Here is a 13,541-nt window from a genome sequence, read left to right as displayed (position 1 = left end):
TCTTTATTGAGAGCAGAGCCTGTAAAGGAGAGAGCAGCTTCACACGTTTTAGAACAGGGCCAAAGTTTTCGAGGTACACTCTCAGCAAACGGGCTGTCTCTGTAAGTCTCCAGGTCTGTGTTTAGGTGCCTTTCTCCATAATCTCATTATAATCCGTAAATCCATAGGTTTGAGAGATTTAAAATATTAAAGGTCTGGCCATTGCCAAGGACTTATGTTGCTCCCTCTTCCCACGTCACATCATCAGGAGCCTCATCCACCAGAAACCAGGCGTTCTTACTCTAATCCAGCCATAACAATAGCAGTGAACTTCACCTCAGCAGGAAGAAAATGCCTCCAATTAGTGCTTATTCCAAAACTGAACCCACCCCCCTACCCATTTACTTTTTCCCTCTAGAATCGATTTAAAGTCAAACACACACCAATAATTTGTTGGAAGATGAATGGGAAAGGGGGGGGGGGGCGCACCAAGGACCCCCTTGTTATCAACACACGTCTGGTCTCCATGCTCTTCAAAAACATGTCAGTAGTTGACTTGCGTCTCATATCTGGTAGGAGGTTTGTGTTTGTGTCTGCGTCTCTGTGTATGTGGGAAGGCGGTGAGGGGGATTTTTTCCCCCCCCACTAATGAATCTAACAATCAGTGTGTCAGTCCTCTTTGTGTTCTGAAAATTCTGAACATCAATAGAAGCCACACTTGGTTGCTGGCGGAGAGGAAGTCTCAATCAAACAGGAAGGCAGTCTCAAAAGCACTGGGAGAGAGGAGCAAAAGCTGGAGCTTGTAAACCAAACAGGCATCTGTTCCTATGACAGCTGTCTGGATCAAGATCAGCCTAACTAACTCCCTGCTTCACAAACTAGTCTGTCTGTTTTCATATCTGTGGAAATGAGAAAGAGAGAGAGAGCAAGAGAAAGGGAGAGAAAAACAGAGAAGACAGACAGAGACGCTGTCATAGATGTTAGCTGATTTGTGTTTGAGTATACTAATGTACACACACCACACACATTCAGAGAGACAGAGAGAGAGAGAACAACAACAACAACTGGTGGTGATGTGGATCTTTGTTTTTTTCTGGGTTTTTTTTTTTTTTATGTGTTTCAGAAAGACCAAACGGATGACTTTGAAGGTGGTGTGATCTGAAGACCTGGATCAGAGATTGAATGAAGGGATGCTGCAGAAAGTAAACTTGATTTGAGAGAAACTACTTCTGTGAGTGCGAGTGGAGGAGATGCTTATAGAGTGGTGTAGTACCATTGCTGCTGCTGCTGCTGCTGCTGCTGCTGCCGCCTTTGGAAAAGGATCAACAATATGCAGACCCAAAAATATGCAAAATAAGGGTCATTAATAAAGAGTTATTACACTTATTATAGCTTAAATGTTTTTGTCGTAATGATCAAAGAGGAGGCACTCAGGTGGCATAGCAATACATTGCAGTGTGTGCAATCCCTGGGGTCGCCAGCGTTTGAACCTCGGCAATACCGCCGGCTGGGCGGGGTCACGCAAATAAAAGCTGTGTTTGGGCAGAGTCCCCTCAATGTCACTGTGCTTCAGTGACTTCTCTCGTCGATGCAGCACCTGCACGGTTGCGGGCTAAGCTTGGAAAAACAGAGCAGGCCTCCGCATGCCAGCCGTTCCCATGGAGACGCTTTTAAAATTAGCTATACGGGAAGACGCATACGCTAATCTTCACCCACCCGCACTGACACGGAGGTCATGCCATAGCCCAGGAAACTGACAATTCAAAACAGGCTGAAAAAAAGGGTATCGATGTAGGAGGTGGTGATTATCACAATGTCTAGGTGCCTCTGCTTTGGTATGCTATAGGATTTCACTATGGAGAGCCATGCCACATACATACACCTTAACTGGGGACATTCTTAGACAAGACTGGCTCACTGTCTCTCATTTTCTCTCGTAAGCTGAGGCTTTTCTGATACAAAGTAAGGTGTAATATTATCCATCCACCCTCCCCTCCCCAGGAGTTCTGCTCAGCAGTTCTTTCATATATGCACTACATGTGGACCAGAGTGTGTTCATAGTCTTTGTGTATTCTCTTTATCTCTATTCACTCTGGGAATTTATAGTGTGTTGTTATGGTTAAGGAGATAAGTGTCGCTGCGAAAACATAAGTCAAAACTGGATTTGTGACTGGGGTTACCCAGAGCCAGACCAGCACCATAACGAGTGCTTCAGCCCATAGTACTAAAGTCAGGCCACCGCTGGACCTGTGCTTTACAGGTCTCTGAACGGACACGTTCCCACTGCTTCCTGCCGTGTTAGTTATTTAAGCGTAAAAGCCTGGCTCTACCCACATTCTGCATGACCTAGCGAGTGACTGTTCACCATCAAACGCCCCACTGTGGCCAGCACCTTGAAGAAGACTTATTCACGGGTATTGGGGTGAACTAAAAACGCAAAACCAGTCCGACAGTCCCGTCTTAAGCAACGTTTCATCATGCCCTTAGTAAATGTTGGGGAGAGGCTATGGAATAAAGTGCCATGAGTTTTTTGTTGCTGTTGTTTTATTTTTTCAGATGTCGAAAAAGAAACATTTGGTCCGACGATCGACGTTCAAAGATTCAGCGCTGCAGATTCTCAAGTCCGTTGTGAATAAATTGTCTTTGTCTGAAATCTTCAAAGTGGGAGTTTCTGTTTAGACCGCTTGGATTCAGGCTGTTCTTTTGGTTCCTGTCTTTGTGCTGTTGTTTGCAGCTTCTGAATTTCCTTTATCTCACATCACTAGCTGCACAGAACGGCTAAGATTTCAAGATTCTATTTGCACATTACATTTATGTTTTGAAAAAAAAAAAAAGAAATCGTTTTTACTCATTCCATTCAACCCACGGCTCGTGAGTCACATGCGTCTCGTTAATGACAGTGTTGCAGCTCTTTAAAGTCTTACCGCTTCCCCCAAAATTGCCCCAAAAAAGGATTATAATAGATTTTGTCCGAGGCATGTCAGTCGGAGTCAAAAGTTCCCGTTTCAGTCGGTTCACTCAACATCACATCACATTCCCATTACACGGAAAAATGCCTTCGGTTTAATGTGTTTGTTCCTCTAGTTCCATGTTTGTAATCAGACATGCCCCACCCACATCCCACTGAACAACCAATTGGAATTAGTCTCAGGTCCTTGTCTTTGTAATGCATCAGGCTGTCAGTGGGAAAACTAAGTAGCTTACTGTGCAGCTGAAAGAGAGTTTGTTTTTTCAGTTATTTATTCATTTTCATCTTTTAACAATCATAGTTACAGAACAGAGAACACAGAACTGAGGGGAGGAAAAAAAAAACATTCATCCACTCATTCATTCATTCATTCATTCATTCATTCTCTAAGCTGCTTATTCCAATTAGGGTCGCGGGTGGTCTATCCAAGTGCTGACTGGGTGAAAGTATAATAATAATAATAATAATAATAATAATAATAATAAAATAATAATAATAAAAATAATAATAATATATAAAAAAATAATTTGGAAAATATTAATAAAAAGATACTTATAAAAAAGAAAGAAGAATAAAATAAAATAAAATAAAATAAAATAAAATAAATAAAATAAAATAAAATGAAATAAAATAAAATGTTACGGTCACAGTACGTATGTATCTTTTCTACATAGTCAAGGCCCGTATCCCAGGCTGGGTGGATGGTCAGAGGTCCATAAGGGGTTCCCATGTTCTCAGGAAGATTTCCCCCTTATCTTTTAAAGAGTAAGTGCGCTGTTCCAGTCGCAGTGGTTCTTTCAGAATTTTTTTGAAGAAATGAAATGTTGGAGGTGTTTGTTGGTTCCAGCTGAGCAACATGCATTTCTTCATCTATATGACATTTTGCTGATCCCCTTAACAGATATGGGGTCTAGTGTCCCGTCCAGATCATATGGGTGTAACGTCAAACGGAATTTCCAAAACCTTGGCGGTCAGGTCATGCACCGCTTTCCAAAAGTGTTTTAATTTTCTACATTCCCAAAAACCATGGATAATTGACCCTGTACATATTTGACAATGATGACATCTAGAAGATGAATTAGGATGCATCTTACTTAAACAGACCGGGGTGAGCTACATCCTGTGCATATATTTGTAATTCTGTTCAATTATTTTATTACAAGACCATGAAATAGAGAGCATTCTGACACACAGTGTCTCACTGGTCATCACTAACATCACTAACATCACTGGCTTTCACTAACATCACTAACATCACTGGCCATCACTAACACCACGCGCCAGACCTTTCCACCACAAATACTTAAGCGAAGTCAATGAAGAACTATAACAGAGCACCATAAATCAAAGAGATTTTTCCTTTCAATGACGTGGAACTTTCCAGAATCTCCTCAATGCTTGACGACCCCAGAGACAGTCGTCCTGTCCTTTCCAGTGTGGTAATTACATGACGAACTTGTAGGTATTTATAAGAATCCTGTTTTGGAATTTCGAACTCTGATCTTAAATCCGAAAAAGATTTCAGAGACAGGGAATGTTTTTTTTTAAAAATGTGACTTTTGGGGATTGTCGTAGCTCCTGAACGGGGCAAGGTTGAGAACAACTGTTTTTTGTACTCTTGGATTGTTCACAGAGATGTCTTCTCGTTGGTTTCATTGCTACTTCATCTCTGTCATATTGATCATCCTTCCAAATGATAATATTTCAAAAACTAGTCAAAACTAAAATGTTATCTTTTTAGTCCCATCTGGCCTACCTCAAAAACACTCTCTCAGAATGCATCCTTGGTCCAAACAGTGTGGAGTGTTTGTGTTTTGAATGTGGCACTGTGATGAGAAGATGTTTGGAAAGAATGTGGATTGCGGTCCGGCCTTGTGATTCTCTTCGACTCCATCTCCCAGACCCACAAGGCCAGTTTGAGTTCTGGCAGTTCTAAGTAAATAAATACAACAAGGTTTTCTCTCCAGTTAACCCTGTAGTTTAAAACTTCACCTTGGGTCTGAGCTGCAACTTTCTGAGCTGGTTCCAAATCTGTATAAAGAAGGGGGGGGGGGGGGCACCTACATGAGGAAAAACTTTGGTGCAGCAAATCCTGACAATAGCAAAAGGGGTGTTTAGTGTCAGGGACTAGCTCACCCAGGCTGACCATAAAAATAGCCATAAAACAAAACTGTTGTTGTTGTTGTCATTGTTGTTGTTATTGTTGTGTTTGTTTGCGAACCTGTGGTCTAAAGATCAGGCCGTGAGATGGGGGCCCGTGACACAGAGTTTCGTGGTGAACTGAACTAACTCAAAGCCATTCTGTTTTGCGAGTGTTGACTCCTGTTTGTTGACCATTTGTTATTGTGGTCCTGTCAGTTCAGGAAACCTTCATGTCTGCGTTGCCCTCTGACTCCCCTGTAGAGTCTCACCACCAAACTTACGCATTCCGCAGGCTTACGCAGCGTCCAGTCAACCACGCAACTCACATGATCTCTCTCCTGCCTCCTGCAGTTACTACCTTCCTTCCTTCTCCTCCTCTCACTTCGTTTTTGGGGGGTGGGCTTCCTGGAGGCCACAGATGTAACTGATCTGGCCTGAGCTCCAGACGGCCTGCTGCCCTGTCTGTCCACTCCTCTGCCCGACGAGAAGCTGCAGTCTTCCATACCATGCATCCAGATTTTATTCAGCCTGTGTATCTGAGCCATCTATAGCATGGACATCTCTATCATTTAATATTAGTACTCTCTCTCTCTCTCTCTCTCTCTCTTTCTCTGTGTGTGTGTGTGTGTGTGTGTCTCTCCTCACCCCGTGGGAGACCCGCCTTGAGCCCAAGACATACATGAGGGAGGCGTGACCCAGCAGATCAGCATGTCCAGACATTCAATAATATGAACAAGTCCCTAAAGCACATTTATAACTCTGCCGTCCCTGTCTCTTCTGCCCAGCTTTGCCCTCTCCTGATTGGCTCCTTTCAAGGTTTCTTCCTATTATAGCTGAAGGGAGTTTTTCCACTGGGTGGCTGAGTGTGACGGAGGTGGGGGTGGGGGTGGGTGGTGTCCTGAGTTCCAATATTCTGTAAAGATACTTCATGAAAATGTCTAGTACGGTACAAGTGAAACTGAATTGAGTCAATGATGTCATCTGAAAATCATTCACTTAAAACTGAAACTATGTAGTGTGTGTGTGTGTGCGTGTGTGTGTGATGGAACTGACCACTATCGTTTTTCTCTTTCCCTTTCCTCGTCTGGTTCTGAAATATATAAACCATATTCTTATTTTTCAGCCACAACTTTCAGATCGTTGTAGCAGCCATACAGTTAAACTAACAGCATAATAATTGAAAGAGAAGATATTTTCAGATTCTGAAATCCTCTCGAAGCCAGAGCCTAAGGAGATCTTTATGTATTCCAGTATGTTCAATTCATCAGGGACAAAAGAGAGACACTGAGTCAGGGAGCGAGAGAGAGAGAGAGAGAGAGAGAGAAAGAGGGAAGGGCAGAGTAGGTCACTGAAGCCCATATACTGAACTCTGCTCTAATGACCATGCACTCTGTAAAGGCCATTAGCCTGTGGCGTGGCTAACACAGGGCCAGCCAGCTATTTCACTGCCCTTGACTGCCAACCCGCAACCTCAATGCTCTCTGTGGCCTGAGAGAGACAGAGAGAGAGAGAGAGAGAGAGAGAGACAGAGAGAGAGACAGAGAGAGAGAGAGATAGAGAGACAGAGAGAGAGGGATAGAGCGGGAGAGAGAGAGGGAGAGGAAGAGCGAGAGGACAAGAGGTGAAGAACAAATGAAATGGTGCCATTAAATGCAGCAGCTGTTTGAGAGAGCGCTGGTCCGGTCTGGTCGACCCTGGCCATCCGTAATGATGACAAGGTCAGGAAGAGGCACAAGATGCTGCCAAGCCATCCATCCATCAGCCACGCCGCGGCCTCCTAATTATGCAGCACATTCCTAACCAAGCGTGAGATATCATTACACTGATGGAGAATGCAGTCTAACCCCCCCCCCCCCCTCTCATTTTTTCAATAACACGGGCAGGCGGAGATGAGTACGCCACAGACAGAGAAACAGAGAGGGAGAATGAGAGAGGGAGAGAGAGAGAGAGAGAGAGAGAGAGAGAGAGAGGAGGGTGTGGACTGGCACATGCGCACAAAAGTGGACTTAAGCTCTCCTGCATCTCTCTCACACACACACACACACACACACACACACACACACCCTCCTGTTCCCTTCAGATCTTCATTAGTAGAGGCGATGAAGCTTGACCTGACAGCCCAGAGAGTGAGGGGAGAAGCCGCAGCCTCCACCGGTAGATTTGAGCTGGCCGAGTTTGAACAGAACTGGGGGGTTACAAGCCCCCTGCACCCAGAGAGGGTAAAAGCGCTAGGCTTTGACTTCAGGCCCTACACAGAGCGTGTGGTTAGAGGAAACGCGCACGCAAACAGGGAGTCAGCCAGTTAGTCTATAGTCATTCAGTTTGACTGCAGCAGAGATGTGTCATTGATTTAGACTTGGTAACGCGCAGCGAAGACCTTTTCGTATTTCACCGAGAGAGCGTAACGTGACATAATCCATTGTTCTCAATGGAGATGACTATCTCTCTCAGACAGCAGGGGGCTTAATCATCATCCACGCATATGCATCAGTTTGTGACTCTGTTGTGCGAACGCTCAAATCACCGCAAAACACTCTGATTTATGAAGTGTCAGCATGATGTAGAAACATGTATGTGCTTCAGACAGATTCCACTCAATCAAAAGGACAAACGCTTTACTGTCACAGGAAGCAGCAAACATCAAAATGACACTCAGCTGGTCCTTATTAGAGATAAATCAAGTATCATTCAGAGAGGTCTCTCCAAATGAAACTGTTGTAATATGAATGTAAAGTCAATGGGCCCAGTCTAGCCAACCAGCCCTGTAACTGTAGTCATAAATGTATAAAAGAGATGATATTAAAACAAGGTTATAGAAATGGCAGAATGTGTTATAAGCCCTGTCACGGGACCTGCGACGACGACAACAACAACAACAACGACATCAACAATAATTTTAAAAAAGCTTTTTGGAAGGCAACAAGGCCAAGAAATGATTTACTAAAGTAATAAAGTAATGGGAGACATATGACCAAAACAGTGACTTATCAACGCCGTCACTGTATGGCTGCATTTTCACACAAGTTTTCTTACCCTGACCATCTTAACAACAGGATGGAGCTGTAGCTTCAGCACCTACAGGTTGCTGGCACTGGAGACAGTTCAGTCAGAGACACAGGGAGCACCGGCAGAGACAAAAGAGATTCTATCTCTGCTTCGTTCCATTCTCTGTACATTAGGAAATCTCGCACTAATGACTGCCTCCCGCACAGAATATTGAACTGGCAATTGCCCAGTTTAATCTGGATCCTTGTCTTTTTTTTGAGGGGGGGGGGGGGGGGGGGGGGGGGGGGGGGGGGGTTCTACAGGGCTTGGAGCACACACAGGAAAAAACATAAGAGTGTTAGAAACCACAGTACTAAACTAATGACAGGACTCATCAGACAAGTACTGTAAATGTTTATATGATTAATGTAATTAAATGCCAAATTAAAGTCAATCACCAGTTCCGCAATTTCTCGACGAGCCTTGGAAACGCTTGCTTGTTCACCTGTGTAAGAGATCCTGCAACAGAAACATGCCAGCGTACATGAAAGAAAGTAGGGTTATCAAAGCTGTTGCCACAACAACGATGTTTGCAGTGAATCACGGAATCATGATGAATCATGATTTTCTCACTCTGCAGTTGTGTCCATTATCCCATGGATCCCAGGCACAAAGTTCTTGGTACACTATATAGAACCAAGCAGTGACACTGAAGTAGAACTCTGTGTTCTTGCTCAGTTCCTCATTGTCATAGACATTGCAAACATGAAGCTACCTTGACCTGCAACCCCCTCCTCTTCTGGAACCTGATACGACCCAATTCCTCCTTTTTATCTTCTCAGCTCCAAGTCTTTGGAGCCAACTTCTCCTGGCCAGCGAGGCATGAGACCCATCCATCAGCCAGGGCTTAAACTATAGCTGACCAAAGCATTTTGCATTGTAGCCAAGCTGGCCACTCTTATAATTACTTTCTAACTGTAGTTACAGTAAATCTACAGGACAGTCACGTCTGTTGGACTTCTCATGCTTTATCCATGCTCGTTTGTTTCGCTTGGGCACAACTAGGCTCCATTAACTGTAAATATTGCACGAATCTCTTCAGATTTTAATTATTACCAGATTAGTGCTATTACTATTCTTATAAATTGAAGATACTGGTACCATAATTTGACCATTTAAGTGCAATAGTGTATAAATTATAAATAGAAAATTATAAGTAGCAAAATTAATCATTATTTTATATCAGTTAAACTTGTTAGACTAATTTCAGCATATACTCGTTAATTGTACCCTGTTGTAAGCTCGGTCACACACCATTTGTTCTTTGTAATTTTATATTTAATTACCTTCTATATAAATATGTTTTTGCTCTGTACTGTTCTGTAAATGTCTTCCATAGCTGTGTTATTGTCTCCGGAGAACAGTACAAAGCCCCCCTCGCAAAACCGTGTGCACCGAATCCTCGCAGTTTCTTTCCAAAAGATGAGCAATGGCTTGTTAGAGTATGGGCGTATACTATACTTCAAAGTGGACCAGCTCTAATATATCACATGAAAGAGTGGGCAGTCGCTGGGTGGGGACCTCACGCAGGTCAAACCCAAAACGTCAAAGAAGGTGTGTACATACTCTGTTTGGTGAATCGCAGCTATTTCAGAAGTATCCACAAATATGGTTTGATCACACAATTGCAGATATTAGTATAAGATGTAAGCTACGCTTGACTGAGTCGCAAGGTGAGCTCGAACTCGCAGTGCTAACCACGCGGAATCTTAGTTGGAATATTTGAACTGGACATTTGTCAATGACGTAAAGCTTGTCTCCTAAATTGACGGTTCACAAGGGCAGGGTACAACAGGTTTTTCGTCTGCCCTTCACCAAGGAGTCAGGGGTGATGACACCCGAGCTAATCTGTTGCATAGCAACTGAAATAAGTCCTTTACCTCCTCCGCTTCTGCGTGCCATATTGAGGAATGAACAGAGATTTGAATCGTCAGAGCAGCTAAAGGTGAGCTGGAGCAAAATGTTTAGGGCTCGAAACATGTGCTAATCTACTGTCGATCTTATGAAGTCCCAGAATGAGAGATGGTATTAATGAAGTTAGCTGGCTAATTGCTTTTAAACACGCATCACAAGCTTGGCTAACAAGCCGAGTAAGTCGATTTGCATAAATTACCTATTTAGCTTGCCAACTAATTCTGTTAGTTGTGTATTAATAGCGGTTAATTGTTTATTATTGTGTTACCTTAGCTAACAACACGATTCTTATTAAAGGTACGTATGAATTCTATGTGCCCAGTCACTAGTGTAAGAAATGCGATAGATACTGGAAATGAACTCGACTTGATGTAACTCTCTGGGTATCTTTTTTTTTTTCCCCCACTTATTTGTGGAGAGGGGGCTAAGCCAGAAGATTAATGCTCTTTTTCTTTTAGGCGTCTCAGACCAAAAGACTAAGCTTTACCATAAGGGAGCTGAAGAGAAGATTCATTGGTCAGGTTGTGTGTCATGCAGCTGGCTGTGGTTCAGAGGACACACTTGCTCCACAGATTTGAATTTTTTAAATTAATTATAGAAATTGTCAGTACACCAAAATGCTTTTTTTTTTCCTTCTCCCCGGTACAACTTTTCTCATTATCTCACAACCTAATTAATCTTCACAGAGACATGATATAAAAGATGAGAGAGGCTCTGACACAAGGGTTTGGTGACACATAGCGCCAAGGAAACCCACTGGGGTTTGCCTGTTGTTGTACGTGTCATGATTCTGCAGTGTGAGGCCAGACCTTGATCAGAACCAGAGAGATATATAACACACACCCCAACCGCCCCCCAATTCCCCCCTCCTCACAGCATCCTATTGAAGTGAATGTAGAGCCGTCATGGATGACTTTATCGGGGTATATGTTAAAGCGTATGAGTCAGAGATGACGCTGGTTTCACAGCGCGCTAGTGACAGCAAAGCAGAGAGCGGTTCATCAGCTCCCCTCACATAAGATCGTGACTGGAACTTAATATGAAAGAGGGAGTAGCTTCGCTCCTTTTGAGGAGGGTTAGCTCCTTCAGCACAAGTCACATTCGCTAGCACAGCAAAAAAAAAAAAAAAAGAGCATCACTCCATCCCCCATCACTTTTTTCCCACCCTTCCTCCAACAGCCCCCCCCCCAACAACAACAACAACAACAAAACGAATTTGTAATGAAAACAAAATGTCAAATTAAACATATAACAGCGCATGCATTCTTCCCCGTCACCTGAGGATAGCTCCGGAAAATAAATCTTAATAAATAAATAAATAAATAAATAAATAAATAAAGGAAGCAAAATAAAAAATAAAATAAAATAATAGCTGCCATCAACTTTTGAACCTGGATTACCTCTGTGCCTGTGGCTTTCCCAGAGCAGCTGCACAGGCCTGAGCCTCATCTTAATGAGAACAAAACACAGAGGAGAGACTGCAGGAAAGCACAGCCTGCTGTGAACACACACACACACACACACACGCACACACACACTCACACACATATGCACACACACACACACACACACACTCATACACGCACACACACAACACACACACACACTCATACACGCACGCGCACACACACACACACTCATACACGCACACATACACACACAATAGCACACACACACAGACACACACATTACAGAGGGAGAGAGAGGGAACAGGAGCAGAGTGAGAGGGAAATGAACGATGGAAGAGCAGGGAAGAAGAGAGGTGAATACAGAGGAGAGGGAGGAAGAGAGGCAAGAGGAAGGACAGGGAAGAGAGATAAATGCAGAATGCTTCAAAGTAAGAAAAGAAGGAGAACGGCTGGTGGGGAAAAACAAACTGAAAGAGAGGGAGAGAGAGTGAGAGAGAGGGAGAGAGAGAGAGAGAGAGGGAGAGGGAAAGAGATTTATGTGTAGATTCAAGATTGGCACAAATAAGGAGATGGAAAAGTGAGGAACAGGAGAGAGTAAGAACTTCTTATTTCTTCTTCTTCTTTTTTTTTTTAATGGCAGTTCTATTGAGTTATGATGTCACAGAGAGAGCAGGATGATATAGAGTGGCATCACTGCACAGTAGCGCTTAGCAGTTAATCAGCAGTTACTTTTGACAGTGTTTTACAGTTCACTGTACTTCCAGACAAATTTGACTGTCTTTCTGAAAGAGTGGACAGCAGCTGGTTAGTTACAAAATTATGGAAACAGTCGCAGTACCTCTCCTCACTCTGCAGGGGTACTTAAAGGCACCCCCTTTCTTCAAACAACTGTAGTGCTCAGGGCTTAGTGCTTCTCTCTCTCTCTCTCTCTCTCTCTCTCTTCCTTAAGTTTAAAAACAAAATGTTTGCTGACTGTGCATGTGTTGCTAAAACAGCCATAAAATGGTTCCAATGGTTTCTCTCCTCATCTTCTCAGTCAGTTTTATTAGAGTTACAAGTGTATGAAGTAGCTTTAATTTTCTTTTTTTATTGTCTCTCTCTCTCTCTCTCACTCTCTCTCTCGCTCTCTCTCTCTCACACACACACACATATGTACACACACACACACACAGACTCTTTCTCTGTAAATCTATCATTCTGCTCTCTTCAGATGCACCTCACACACCATGCTCGGGAGGTGGAGCTGCAGCCCAAGTCTCCCAGACAGTGCCCCCAGCCTGCCAGCCTCCCCCACCTCCTCCCCCTCGCTCTCTCCTTCTCCCTCACCCCATACATCAAGGCCAGCCTGCTGCTAGACAGACAGTACATACATACGGGCTCTGTGTGTGTGTGTGTGTGTGTGTGTTATATAATGATACCCTGCTCTGTGTTGAGGACGCAGTCTGAAGCAGACGAAGCTCTACACCTCATCATCAAACAGTAGGAGCCCGCCGTCAACTTAATTAGGTCCCTAAGAGATACCAATCTGACGCCATCAGCCCAACTGTGTGTATTTGTGCCTGTGTATATACAGCTCCGTATGTGTGCGTCTGTGCGAAAGAGAAGGGAGAGAGAGAGACAGTGTGTATGTGATTGTATTTACAAGTGTGTGTATGTGTGTGTCTGTGAGTGAGAGAGAGGGAGAGAGAGAGAGGGAGAGAGAGAGAGAAAGGAAAAGAGATAAAAAAGTGTGTGTTTGTGTGTGAGAGAGAGAGAGAGACTGTATATGTGATAGTCTTTGCAAGCATGTTCGTGTGTGTGAGTAAGAGAGAGAGAGAAAGGAAAAGAGATAAAGATAAAGTGTGTGTGTGTGTGTGTGTGTGTGTGTGTGCATGTGCATGTGCTCAGACACTGTATTCAGAGAGTGAAACCGAAATCGGCAGAGCTTTGTGCTGTGATTTTGGAAGACTCAGCCCTTTGCTCCCACACTCTGGAAGACAAACATGAAACAAACATGTGCATCCACACCGTCTAACTGTACCGCTGGGGAGCATGGAGAAACACCTCGGGATCAGGGGATAGAGAGGGAGGGAGGTGAAGGGAGG

Source organism: Chanos chanos, chromosome 4 (genome assembly GCF_902362185.1).
Source record: "Chanos chanos chromosome 4, fChaCha1.1, whole genome shotgun sequence".
NCBI classification, from domain to species: domain Eukaryota; kingdom Metazoa; phylum Chordata; class Actinopteri; order Gonorynchiformes; family Chanidae; genus Chanos; species Chanos chanos.
The sequence above is the reverse complement of the archived record's forward strand: the minus strand, read 5'-3'. Positions refer to the sequence as shown.